Below are 14,830 nucleotides of genomic sequence, written 5' to 3'. Positions count from 1 at the left end.
TACGTACTGGAAAGCACTTGATGCATATGGTGAACAAATCTATAGGGCCGTGTTGACCCCATGTATGCCAAAGAGTTTCAATTTGGCATATGCCAGGAATAATTTTTTGTAGGGAATAGTGTAGTTATCTATACGTGAACATCCAGCAAAAAATGTATACCCTGTCATATACAGTGGTTCCTCAGGTTACAATATTAATTGGTTCCAGGACGACCATTGTATGTTGAGACCATAACTCTATGAAAACCTTGTAATGAAGCCTGGTTCTGAAGCCACCAAAATGTCATCCAAAAATAGGAAAAAGGGAGGATTAAAGAATAATAAGTAGATAACTAATATAGATAAAGCAAGTACTTACATATAAAAGTAAGAAAGATCTGATGGGAGTTGTAATCACTGTCTATGTAGAGGACAGGAGCTTCTTCAGGGTCCTGTACAGTACATGCAATACTCACCTGTGTCCAAAGGAGAAACTAATCCTGGCACAGGTAAGGAGTAGTACAGAACATGTAATACCTCCCTGTACTGTAGGGGGCGCTACCAGACACCAGTCAGTGCTTGCATTTCAGTAATACAGGGGTTTTACCAGTGAAATGCCCATTATGATTGGCCAGTTCTTCCAGCCAATGACACGTTTTTCAGATCTGGACTGTCCGTACCATTGTATGTGGAGTCTGGTTTCAAGTTACAATTGTCTTGAAAAGACAATTATATGTTGAAAATATTGTATGTTGAGGCCATTGTAAGTTGAGGGATCACTGTATACATATTTTTTTGGCACAAGTGCCCATGGTATACCATTTACATACGTTAATAGCAACTATTGTAGTTATTATTCCCTCTGCCAATATGTGGAACGATTGACAAGTTGTGATGTTGTGTAACCCTAAAAATCAGTTGGAGGATCTGCTTAAAAGAATTGTTTAGATCCTTTCTATATCCGACTATTGACATTTTCAGTAACTCAAACTCCCCCTGCCACCACCACAATCAGTCCATAGACTATAAGTGACACCTTTCCTTACGTGATCTTTTGTGGCACTTGGCCAACAAAATGCAGCAAAAGAAAGTTTACTGTCTAGCTGAGTTAAAGTGATATGACTATAACATGGACAGAATGCCCTAAAAACTTTGGAAGAAAACTAGGCTAGCTGTAGATTTCAGACAGATTCACTATTCTTGGCTTGTGAAGCTTAAAAATCCCTTGTGGCACAGTAAGAAAGCTCTTTGTATGTACGTGACTTCGGAGTTAACGCTCCTATGATTCATGAAGCCTGCACAAACTGGCAGCAAATTAATAACATTGCCGCACAAAAATAAAATGTGCTGGGGAAAAGAAGGCTTGAGCAGAATTTAATATAGTGTCTAGTGTAGGTGGAATACACCAGGGTTAAATGAACAGCTTATATGAGATGCCAAATAATATAGATTTTGCTGAGTCAGGATATGTAAGCTATCATGCATAACACTGTCCGGCACTGCATCCCTCACTATGAGATGTCATTATACAATGGTTTATATGCATTTAAAGTCCTACATGATTCACTGCATAGTCAATGTAAAAGATAGATATGTAGATGTAGTATATAAAATATGTATTACAAAGTATGTACGGTAATGTAAATGTAAAGATTTGATCATATTTAATGTATTGTATAGAAAGTAATGGTCTGTAGTTTGTTAATTTACAGAAAACTGAATAAGACTAGGGCCAGTTCCCAGCTCGGATGTATATGTATTCTACATGGACCCTGTAGGACTTGCTTTCTTCCCATGAATCTTATAGATTAGTTATTGATTCGTAAATACAGTTACCGGCAAACTGATTAGACTAACAAATGTTTCTTCTTAGAACTTCGCCTGAAATCCTTATTAAAACTGCATTCAGCAGGCACAACTCCAAGATCGATTTGTGTTTGCCTGGGTATATTAACCTTTTTTTTTTTAGTTAGTAAATACGTGTATCCCCATGAAATGACAATTCTGCAGTACCATCTCTTAGAACTCTGTGTTGTGCCATTCCTCTGTTATTCCTCCTGAAAATGTTTGAATAAGAAAAGTTTGAATTAGCATTGGAGACTATGTTTAGTACCACTTCAGGATGGAGCTCGGGAAACCCCATTGACTTTAATGGGGTCTGACAGATTTTTTTCCTCATGTCGGTCATTTTGCAGTATCCTCATTGGACAAAATACTGCATGCAGCTTTTTTGTTTACTTATTAAAGGGGTACTTCAGGGGAAACCGTTTTCTTCTTAAATCTACTGGTGCCAGAAAGTTAAACAGATGTGTAAATTACTTCTATTAAAAAATCTAAATCCTCCCAGTACTTATTAGCTGCTGAATACTACAGAGGAATTTTTTTTTTATTGGCAACACAGTGCTCTCTGCTGACATCTCTGTCCATTTTAGGAACTGACCAGAGCAGCATATGTTTTCTATGGGAATTTTCTCCTACTCTGGACAGTTCTTAAAATGGACAGAGATGTCAGCAGAGAGGACTGTGCTCGTGATTCAGCAGAGAGCTCTGTGTTCCAAAAAGAAAATATTTTTTTCTGTAGTATTCAGCAGCTAATAAGTACTGGAAGGATTCAGATTTTTTAATAGAAGTGATTTACAAATCTGTTTAACTTTCTGGCACCAGTTGATAAAAAAAAAAAAAAAAAAAGTTTTCCACCGGAGTACTCCATTAAAACGGATTCTGCACTGGAGGCCCAGATGTGAACCTTGCCTAAAACTGTTTGTGATAGTGCCCCTTTTCAGTAGGATGTATCCTGGCTCAGACTTAATGTAAATTAGCAATATCAATGGGAATATTCACTGTAGTTCACACTGTAAACTCCAAAGTATATTGTATGGCACATATTTCAAATATGCCTACATAAGTGACATGCCAATTATTCCTACCTATTTTGCATGGTGAACACATTAGAAAGGCAGTACAAGTATTGGCACAATTGAATGGGACTAGTCTTCACCCAAATCTGTAACAAAACACATGACACAAAAAAGTTAAATATGGGGCAGAAATTCCAAGGAATGCCTAAAATAAGGCTACATCCTAAGTAACTCTTCTTCAACTTTTGGCAGAACCATCACTTTGCAGCCAGGGGCATGTGCACATGTTATGTCAAAAATCAATGTACAAGTCAAAATTTATCCAGCCACAGATTAAAAGTGTTCCGGTCATTTGCAAAAAAAAACTTTCAACATGGCAAGGAGACATCAAAAGTTTTGATTGGTCAGAGTCTGGGTGTTCAAACCCCCGTGATCTTTAAAAAGAGGCAGGAGAAGCATGCAGCTGGGTGCTGTGGCAAGTTTTTTTTTAAATGATGGAAATAGCTTATTGCAGTATAGAGTTCTAGCGATAGTACAAGCAAATGTATAAAACCCATCTATTTAATATAACTTTTTATTGATTCTAAAAAAATATTTGAATTATGAAATGAGAAAGAAAGCATTACTATAGTACAAAAACTGTAGTCATAGCATCCTTTGTGGATGATACTGGTGATCAATTTGGTAGGGCATATAGCACTACAGTACATACAGTGGAGCAAAAAAAAATATTTAATCAGCCACCAAAAGTTCTCCTACTTAAAAAGATGAGAGAGGCCTGTCATTTTCATCATAGGTATACCTCAACTATGAAAGACATACTGAGAAAAAAAAAATCCATAAAATTGTCTGATTTTTAAAGAATTTATTTGCCAATTATGGTGGAAAATAAGTGTTTGGTCACCTACAAACAAGCAAGATTTCTGTCTCTCACAGACCTGTAACTTCTTCTCCTCTGTCCTCCACTTGTTACCTGCATTAATATCACCTGTTTGTGGTTGTGGACAGGTGTCTTTTATACTGATAACAAGTTCAAACAGTCCAACTCCAAGCTCCACTATGGCCAAGACCAAAGAGCTGTCGAAGGACACCAGAAACAAAATTGTAGACCTGCACCAGGCTGGGAAGACTGAATCTGCAATAGGCAAGCAGCTTGGTGTGAAGAAATCAACTGTGGGAGCAATTATTAGAAAATGGAAGACATACAAGACCACTGATAATCTCCCTCGATCTGGGGCTCCACGCAAGATCTCACCCTGTGGTGTCAAAATGATCACAAGAACGGTGAGCAAAGATCCCAGAACCACACGAGGGGACCTAGTGAATGACTTGCAGAGAGTTGGGACCAAAGTAACAAAGGCTACTATCAGTAACACACTGTGCCGCCAGGGACTCAAATCATGCAGTGCCAGATGTGTCCCCCTGCTTAAGCCAGTACATGTCCGGGCCCCACTGAAGTTTGCTAGAGAGCATTTGGATGATCCATAAGAGGATTGGGAGAATGTCATATGGTCAGATGAAACAAAGTAGAACTTTTTGGTAAAAACTCAACTCGTCGTGTTTGGAGGAGAAAGAATGCTCAGTTGTATCCAAAGAACACCATACCTACTGTGAATCATGGGGATGGAAACATCATGCTTTGGGGCTGTTTTTCTGCTAGGGGACTAGGACGACTGATCCGTGTAAAGGAAAGAATGAATGGGCCAAAATACCAGCAACAGTGTGTGAAAACCTTGTGAAGACTTACAGAAAAGTGTTTTGACCAACAAAGGGTATATAACAAAGTATTGAGATTAACTTTTGTTTTTGACCAAATACTTATTTTCCACCATAATTTGAAAATAAATTCTTTAAAAATCAGACAATGTGATTTTACGGATTTTTTTTTCTCATTATGTCTCTCATAGTTGAGGTATACCTATGATGAAAATTACAGGCCTCTCATCTTTTTAAGTGGGAGAACTTGCACAATTGGTGGCTGCCTAAAGGCTTTCTTGCCCCACTGTATTTGTGCAAAAATACAAGCACAAATGCAAAATAAAATAACAGATCCTCCCCCTCACCCCATAGGCTACAAAGTTCATAATCCAATAATATCTATATTTGAAGCCTCCTAAAATGATTTATCAATAACTCCTTATTATACCATTCTGTGTCTTGAAATGTTCCCACCTGCTGTTGTATATCTTTCTCCTGGAGTAATGATGTTCCATAAAGCACGCCATTTCACAAAAAAACAACTTTTTTTTGGCTTCTAGTTCCTTGGGACATTCAGTCTCTGTGCAGTCATGCAGCAGTACTTATTTTGTAGTGTCTATTATCTCTTTAACCCCATAGGGACTCAGCCCATTTTCACCTTAAAGGGGTACTCCGGTGGAAAACTTTTTTCTGTGGATAAGACAAAAAAAGGAAATTTTAAAAGAAAATAATGTCCTCTATAGCATACAGCTGCTAATAAGTACTGGAAGGACAAATATTTTTTTAATAGAAGTAATTTACAAATCTGTTTAACTTTCTGGCACCAGTTTACAATTTTTTTACTCCCTTTTAAGGACCCTTTTTCGCAATTCTGACCACTGTCACTTTATGCATTAATAACTCTGAGATGCTTTTACCTTTTATTCTGATTTCGAGATTTTTTTTGTGACATATTCTACTTTAACATAGTGGTACATTTTTGTCATTATTTGCATCGTTTCTGGGTGAAAAAATCCCCAAATTTCATGAAAATGTTAGCTTTGAAGCTCTCTGCTTGTAAGGAAAATGGACATTCCAAATAAATTATTTATTGATTAACAAATACAGTATGTCTACTTTATGTTGCCATCATACAGTTGACATGCTTTTACTTTTTCAGAATTTTTACGAAAAATTATCGTTATAGAAATTATCATTATATAAACTGCACTCCTTAAAGTATTCAACATGACATTCAGAAAGTTTAACCCTTTAGGTGTTTCACAGAAATAGCAGCAAAGTAAGAGAAATCCCCCTCCAAAATTTGTAACCCAATTTCTCTCGAGTAAGGAAATACCTAATATGTGAACTTAACCCCTTAAGGACTTAGGACGTACCGATACGTCCTGAGCCCGCTCCCGGTGTGAAAAACGGGGTCAGGACGTACTGGTCGGTCCCGGCTGCTAATCATAGCCGGGACCCTGGGCTACAACGATCGGTGCCGCACTCTGTTAACCCAAAGTTGACCGCCGCGTCTGAAAACGAAAGTAAATGCTTGCCGGCAGCTCAGTCGGGCTGATCGGGACATCGCGATAAAATCGCGATGTTCCGATCAGCTGGGACGCAGGCAGAGGTCTCCTTACCTGTGTCCGCGTGAACTATAGGCTTGAGCAATGGAGCCCCTATCTCGCTGATCCGTGCTATGGCTCTGCAGGGATCAGCATAGGAGATCAGTGTGTGCAGTGCTATAGCTCCCTATGGGAGCTATAGCACTGCAAAAAAAAGTGGAAAAAAAAAGTTAACAAAGGTCATTTAACCCCTTCCCTAATAAAAGTTCAAATCACCCCCCTTTTCCCATAAAAAAAAACTGTGTAAATAAAAATAAACATCTGTGGTATCGCCGCGTGCGTAAATGTCCGAACTGTAAAAATATATCATTAATTAAACCGCACGGTCAATGGCGTACGCGCAGAAAAATTCCAAAGTCCAAAATAACATATTTTTGGTTGCTTTTTATATCATGAAAAAATGAATAAAAAGCGATCAAAAAGTCCGATTAATACAAAAATTGTACTGCTAAAATGTCAGAACACGACGCAAAAAATGAGTCCTCATATCGGCCCGTACACGGAAAAGTAAAAAAGTTATAGGGGTCAGAAGATGACAATTTTAAACGTATAAATTTCCTTGCATGTAGTTATGATTTTTTCCAGAAGTACGACAAAATCAAACCGATATAAGTAGGGTGTCATTTTAATTGTAGGGACCTACAGAATAATCGTAGGGACCTACTGAAAAATGTACTGCATAAAAACGGAAGCCCCCAAAAGTTACAAAATGGCATTTTTTCGTCAATTTCGTCGCACAATGATTTTTTTTCCCATTTCGCTGTAGATTTTTGGGTAAAGTGACTCATGTCACTGCAAAGTAGAATTGGTGGCTCAAAAAATAAGCACTCATATGGATTTTTAGATGCAAAATTGAAAGGGTTTTTAAAAGGTGAGGAGGAAAAAAGAAAGTGCAAAAACCGAAAACCCCTCGGTCCTTAAAGGGTTAAAGTGCTCTATGGGTGCACTAGAGGGCTCAGAAGAGAAGGAGCGCCAATGGGATTTTGGAGAGCGAATTTTGCTGAAATGGTTTTTGGGGAGCATGTCGCATTTAGGGAGCACATATGGTGCCAGAACAGCAAAAAAACAAACACAAAAAAAGCCACATGGCATACTATTTTGGAAACGACACCCCTCAAGGAACGTAACAAGGGGTACAGTGAGCCTTAACACACCACAGGTGTTTGAGGCCTTTTCGTTAAAGTCGGATGTGTAAATGAAAAAAAAAAAATTCCCTAAATTTTACATTTTTACAAGGGGTAATAGGAGAAATGCCCCCCAAAATTTGTAACCCTATTTCTTCAGAGTATGGAAATATTCCATGTGTGGACGTCAAGTGCTCTGCTGGCGCACTACAATGCTCAGAAGAGGAGTCACATTTGGCTTTTTGAAAGCAAATTTTGCTGAAATGTTTTTTTGGGGGGAATGTGATATTTGGGAAGCCCCTATGGTGCCAGAACAGCATGGAGCCTTAACACCTCTGGTGTTTGACAAATTTTCGCTAAAGTAGGACGTGAAAATGAAAAATTTGATTTTTTTCACTAAAATGCTGGTGCTACCCCAAATTTTTCATTTTCACAAGGGGTAATAGGAGAAAATGCCCCCCAAAATTTGGGGAGTATGGAAATACCCCATGTGTGGATGTAAAGTGCTCTGCCAGCAAACTACAGGGCTCAGAAGAGAAGGAACGCCATTGAGCTTTTGGATAGAGAATCTGTTTGGAATGGGATCGGGGGCTATGTGTGTTTACAAAGCCCCCATGGTGCCAGAACAGTGGACCCCCCATATGTTACCCCATTTTGGAAACTGCACCCCGCAAAGAATGTTATTAGGGGTGCAGTGAGCATTTACACCCTACTGGCATTTGACAGTTCTTCGGAACAGTGGGCTGTGCAAATGAAAAATTCAATTTCTCATTTTCACGGACCACTGTTCCAAAAATCTGTCAGACACCTGTGGATGTAAATGCTCACTGCATCCCTTATTACATTCCGTGAGGGGTGTAGTTTGCAAAATGGGGTCACATGTAGGGGGGTCCACTGTTCTGGCACCATGGGGGCTTTGTAAACACCTTCAATTCCGGACAAATTCTCTTTCCAAAACCCAATGGAGCTCCTTCACTTCTGAGCGTTGTTGTGTGCCCGCAGAGCACTTTACATCCACATATCAGGTATTTCCATACTCTGAAGAAATGGGGTACAAATTTTGGGGGGCTTTTTTCCTTATTATGTTCCGTGAGGGGTGTAGTTTCCAAAATGGGGTCACACGTTGGTATTTATTTTTTTGCGTTTATGTCAGAACCGCTGTAAATCAGCCACCCCTGTGCAAATCCCCAATTTAGGCCTCAAATGTACATAATGTGCGCTCTCACTCCTGAGCCCTGTTGTGCGCCCGCAGAGCATTTTAGGTCCACATATGGGGTATTTCCATACTCAGGAGAAATTGCGTTCCAAATTTTGGGGTCTTTTTGTCCTTTTACTTCTTGTGAAAATGAAAAGTATGGGGCAACACCAGCATGTTATATGGGGTAAAAGGAGGAAAAGCCTCCCAAAAGTTGTAACGCAATTTCTCCTGAGTACGGAAATACCCCCATATGTGGCCCTGTTTCCTTGAAATACGACAGGGCTTCCAAGTGAGAGAGCACCATGCGCATTTGAGGCCTAATTTAGGATTTGCATAGGGGCGGACCCGGATGCAAACGTTATAATTGCCTCCACTACTAAAACTATTCTACGCCAGTGATTCCCAAACAGGGTGCACCCAGCTGTTGCAAAACTCTCAGCATGCCTGGACAGTCAGTGGCTGTCCGGCAATGCTGGGAGTTGTTGTTTTGCAACAGCAGGAGGCTCTGTTTTGGAAACACTGCCATACAAGATGTTTTTTATTTTTATTGGGGGGGGGGGGGGCAGCGTAAGGGTGTGGATAAGTAGTGTTTTACCCTTTGTTTTGTGTTAGTGTAGTGTAGTGTTTTTAGGGTACATTCACATGGGCGGGGGTTTACGGTGAGTCTCCCGCTAGGAGCTTAAGGTGCGGTGGAAAATTTGCCGCAGCTCAAACTTGAAGCAGGAAACTCACTGTAAACTCCCGCCCATGTGAATGTACCCTGTACATTCACATGGGGGGGAACCTCCAGCTCTTTCAAAACTACAACTCCCAGCATGCACTGACAGACCGTGCATGCTGGGATTTGTAGTTTTGCAACTGCTGGAGGCACACTGGTTGGAAAACCTTGAGTTAGGTTCTGTTACCTAACTCAGTATTTTCCAGCCAGTGTGCCTCCAGCTTTTGCAAAACTACAACTCCCAGCATGTATTGATTGCAGAAGGGCCTGCTGTGTTTTGTAGTTATGCAACAGCTGGGATGCAACTACAACTCCCAGAATGCTGTTCATGCATGCTGGGAGTTGTAGTTATGCAAGATTTGGAGGACCACAGTTTGGAGATCACTGTGCGGCAGTCTTGGACCGCCCGATCCCCCTTATTTGCCAGGTCACTGGAGACCCGTAATCGCCGCAGATCGCTGGTCTGAATTGTCTCAGGACCCCCCTAGGCGTTGGCACGGGATGCCTGCTGAATGATTTCAGCAGGCATCCCGGTCCGGTCCCTGCCCTGCGAGCGACGGGGACCGGAATTCCCATGGGCGTACAAGTACACCCTGGATCCTTAAGGATTGGGGATGCAGGGTGTATGCATATGTCATGCGTCCCCAAGAGGTTAAAAGACTGGGTAGAAGCTTGGAGTCAGAGGCCCAATAAACATTTCTTTACAACCAGTAGCACTATCTTAGAGGGTGCTCTTTAAAGATTAATGTTTGAATGTTCTGGTGAAAGGTCATAAAAGACTAAGGCAGACCTTTATCATTGTCTTTAGGCAGTTCTTTTTGTCTAGAAAAGGCGCAAAAAAGGCACATGCAGGGTTTATTTGCACCTTTTGGTTTACACACTTCTGCTGATTTTAAGTTGCAATCCACTGATTTTGGCAATACACATGATATGGACGGGTTTTATGAACTACGCCTTTTTGTGAAAAGGCACAAAAAAGTGCAAAACCACCAAAAAGTCTCTAAACTACACCAGCTCAGACTTAGCTTAGCTTTCTGGTGTATGTGAAGAGAGAAATTTCAGAAAATGTGACCTACACAAAATGTATCACATTCTCTGTGACCATTTAATACATTTGTTGCTCCTACACATTACCAGCACACAAAAAAAGGTAGAAAAATGCTTCACTGACACCTACAATGATAAGTGCCGGCCTCAGTGTTGAGGAAGGAAAGGGCCTTCTGTACCTTCTTAATGGTAATGAACATTTTTTTGCCAAAGACGTTGAACTGAAGGGCAAGACCATAAGCCATGACGCAATTTGGCCAAGGCTAGATGGCAAGTCAGGCATGCTCTAAAGTAATGAGCCAGGGCATCTGTTTTTCATCATTTTTTTTTTTTTTTTTTGCCTATGCCTTAAAAACTGACAAAACTGTATGCAGACATGTGCTTAAAATGTTTAACTGCATACAGTTTTAAACCCTATGGCCCAGATTTATCAAACTGTGTGAGAGGAAATAGAGAGTGATTTTCCCACAGCAGCCAATCACAGCTCAGCTAACGAGCTCTGGTAAAGTGAAAGCTGAGCTGTGATTGGTTGCTGTGGGAAAATCTCTCATTTTTTTCTCTCACACAGTTTGATAAATCTGGGCCTATGTGTTTTAAATTTGGATGTAAAGTTGCATCAGTTTAAAAAAATTTAATAAAAGTATATTTTTTTAATTAACACTTTCTTGCAATAAAGTTCAGATTTTTTTATTGAAATTCCAAGGAAAGTAGGTGTGGTTTGCCATGTGCAAGAAAAAAACCTATCCCAAAATCTGTCATAGCCAAATCGTGATGCGAATGCAGCCTAAGATAAATAAGAGGCATAGGTGGCTTTATACATAATTGTAAAGAACATATCCTGCCATTGTTTATTAACCATAGCACCTTACCAAGTTCCAACTATATAACAGCTTCTTAGTCAGCTCCGTATCTCTTTGAGAGGCTATAAATGCAGAATTCTGACTAGACATTAGGGCTGTAACAATTATTCAATAAAATAGATGAAATTTTATAACGGGATTCATCCGTAACGAATTCCGTTATCGAATAATCTTCCGATTCGTTGTCCGGGCATCGGTAGTCATAAGGATGCTGCAGGCGCCGACGGTCATAAGGCTGCTGCGGGCGTGACATCAGATGCTAGGCTGCACCGCTGCAGCCTCTGTTCAAGTCCCTGTCCCACCCACCGCTGACCCACTGCACACCAATCAAGCGTGCTGCTGCTTCTCCCCTCCCCGCCGCTTGTGGACGCTCTGTACATTGTGCCTCCATTTTATGGAGCCTCAACCTGGCCTGGAGGACCTCACCCGTTCTACTACCACCAGTAGGCCAGTTTCCTGCTGTTTAATGCGCCCTGCCACTGTTACTGCCGCATCGCATATTGGCACACACATGGGGGGTATCTGCAGAGCATTGCACCTAGTGTAATCTACAGACACTAGGGTGCAATACTCTGCACATACCCCCCATGTGTATAGCAGTGTGTGTGTGTGTGTGTGTATATATATATATATATATATATATATATATATATACACACACATTTATATACATACACACTGCTATACCCATGGGGCATATGCAGAGTATTGCACCCTTGTGTCTGTACTACAGACACAGGGGTGCAATGCTCTGCACACACTACTATACACATGGGGGTATATGCAGAGCATTGCATCCTGTGTCTGTACTACAGACACAAGGGTGCAATGCTCTGCATATACCCCTATGTGTATATCTGTGTGCAGTGCACACCGCTTTACCCATGGGGGTATGTGCAGAGCATTGCACCCTTGTGTCTGTAGTACAGTGGGTAGGGCATACCACTTTACCCATTGTGGTATGTGCAGAGCATTGCACCCTTGTGTCTGTAGAACAGTGGGCAGGGCACACCACTTTACCCATGGGGGTATGTGCAGAGCATTGCACCCTTGTGCCTGTAGTACAGTGGGCAGGGCACACCACTTTACCCATGGGGGTATGTGCAGAGCATTGCACCCTTGTTTCTGTAGAACAGAAACTAGGATGCAATGCTCTGCACATCCCCCCATGTGTATAGTAGTGTAAGTGTGTACTATATACACACTGCTATACACATGGTACTACAGACACTAGGATGCAATGCTCTGCAAATACCCCCATGGGTATAGCGGTGTGTATGTAGTACATTATGTATGTGCAGAGCAGTTGCACCCTAGTGTTTGTAGTACTACAGAGTCTGTGCTACAGACATGGGTCAGGTGCAATGCTCTGCAGTCTGCACATACCCCCATGTGTATAGGAGTGCTATATATAAAGTGTTAAGTAAAAAAAAAGGTAAATAAACCGTTTCTCCAATAAAAATTACCCCCCCCCCCCCCCCCCTTTTCCTATTGCTATACAAAAAAAGTAAAAAAAAAAAAAATGTTTTAAATATCTGATACTGCCGCATGGCTAACTGTCTGAACTATTAAAATCAAATGTTAGTAAATCATTAACATTTTATTTTAATAGTTCAGATAGTTAACCATGCGGCAGTATCAAATTTACACTTGTTTCTGTACAGGATCATTAATAATGACCCTGTACAGCAATCGGCGTAGATGTAAAAAAGAAAAAAATTCCAAAATTGCTGCTGTTTGATCACATCACATGCTAGAAACATTTTATTTGGCCATTGTACATTATTTTTCAAGTAGAATCAGCTGAACCCCTTTTTTTTGGCATTTTGATGTTTTTTCCAATTAATCGATGAAATAATCGGCAACTAATCGATTATTGAAATAATGGTTAGCTGCAGCCCTACTAGGCATTTTTACAATATGATGCCATAAGGTGATAGGTTGAAGGCTCTGTGACGTTCCCATCCCCAGGACCGCAGCAAGAACAGCGGAGGGATCATGAGGCCGGTTCCTTAGCAACGCAGGAACGGAGGACGAAGGTAAGTTAAAGTTTGTTTTTTTAATATTTGCAGCCCGGGCACAGGAATACAAAGTACAGCGCAGCGGCTGATAATTATTTGGCAGGGGGGGGGGGAGAGAAGCAGCACTTGTGGGTGACATACGATTAGTCCCCGATGTGGGGTGCAGCACTGGGCTGATAAACCGGCAGGGGGGGATGTTGGGGTGCAGAGCTGCGCCCATCACATGATAATGATGGGGGGGAGTAAATACCATAAAATGTTGTTCAATGTACATACGGTAAACAAATAAGCCCTACCCTGAAAATAAGCCCTAGTGTGTTTTTGGTGACTAAAATGAATATAAGACCCGGTCTTATTTTCGGAGAAACACGGTACAGAGTAATCATTATATACCCAGAAGCAAGCTATACAGACCATAATATTGTAATAGTGCAGGGACCGGGATAGTCCCACTTTGGAGTGTCGCTATCCCGGTCCCTGCACTATTAAAGTATTACTATAGATTGATTGAGATGTTTACAGCTTATGGCACCTTTCTATTGAGTGATTATCTCATGCACTTTATTAGTGGGTGTTTTGTCCTACTGCATATACATTTCTTTTTGCCATTTTGTGCATTGTATATACTTCTATATATACTACATTCTATCTATTTCTATACATACTACATTCTATCCTCTCGCTGCTATTATTGACCAGAGTACTTTTATTAGTTTGGGCTCTGGTGCTGTCGCCCCATTTGTTGATGTTTGTATTCCTCCTTACTTTTATCTTATACATTTTTTTATTTATTACTCAATAATTATTTGTATTTGTGCGCATATTTTCAGACAAGGGACTCAGTTTTTTCTTCTTTGGGTTTATATTGCATATATAGAGTGTTAATCACATTATAGGGGGTATTTAGCTTGGATGCTTTTGCTGCTTTTCCCTGTTGTTTGGTTGTCTCCTTTGGGTGATTTATGGTGGTATTACTCAGTCACTAGATGTTAGTAATACCTGGTCATGGTGGGTTGGTATTATTTGTCTCTTGTAAAGTGGTATTATATTGATCTTTGCACAGTGTATTTTATTCAGTTACACTATAGAGATCATATTTTATGTGCAATATTGTGTTTGTAGGGGGACCTATGCCTTATGGTTTGTGCTTCTGATCTTTTAAGACAGTAGCCACACTCCAGGCAGGTGGTCTTCTGAATTGACTGAATGTGACCTAGCTGTTGGTACAATATTTCAGCATTTGTGGCCCTACTATACATTTTGCCCAGGGCCACACTTAGCCTAAAACCTACCTGGTTTCCAGGATGCTCACCCATTGATTCACTTCAGTCAATAGTGCTGCATGTGAGGAAATTGGTGACTTCCCATCACCCTGTCCCAGGGGAAGCAAAGAAGCTAATCATGGGATAGTGGCTTATAAATTAATTTTGCAGGGAGGCCAATATCAGGGAGTATGGGTGCAGAGCTACCTCCCACCCATCTGCTAATATGCATGTTGGAAGTCCCTTAAATCCATCTTGATATTTAGTGCTCAGTGAGGCATCAGGCTACTTCTGCCCATAAGTAATTGAGACAGAAGGGGGGGAGGGGAGTGACTGTAGACAGAGGCAGATACACAGGAAAAGGCTCCAGCAGCTTGTGGTGAGGGTTATATCTCAGCCCAATGCTGGATTCACAGCTTACATTGTCAGGACTATAATGTCCTCCAAGCTGCTGCTTC

General features: G+C 40.8%; 1 protein-coding gene and 1 long non-coding RNA gene across 3 annotated transcripts in view; one reads left to right on the top strand and one right to left on the bottom strand.

Annotated features, from left to right (window-relative positions):
* Positions 1-14,830, top strand: part of APBA1 (amyloid beta precursor protein binding family A member 1) — a 179,017-nt gene that overhangs the window by 39,090 nt on the left and 125,097 nt on the right. The window lies entirely within an intron of this gene.
* LOC130274927 (uncharacterized) lies at positions 1,772-14,433 on the bottom strand. The gene is made up of 3 exons (XR_008844640.1): positions 14,403-14,433; positions 2,907-2,983; positions 1,772-2,036 (listed from the first exon to the last, which is right to left on the bottom strand). It is a non-coding gene; the product is annotated as an uncharacterized LOC130274927 (long non-coding RNA).

Source organism: Hyla sarda, chromosome 1 (assembly GCF_029499605.1).
Source record: "Hyla sarda isolate aHylSar1 chromosome 1, aHylSar1.hap1, whole genome shotgun sequence".
Lineage (NCBI taxonomy): Eukaryota > Metazoa > Chordata > Amphibia > Anura > Hylidae > Hyla > Hyla sarda.
This window is presented reverse-complemented; position numbering and strand designations above follow the sequence as displayed.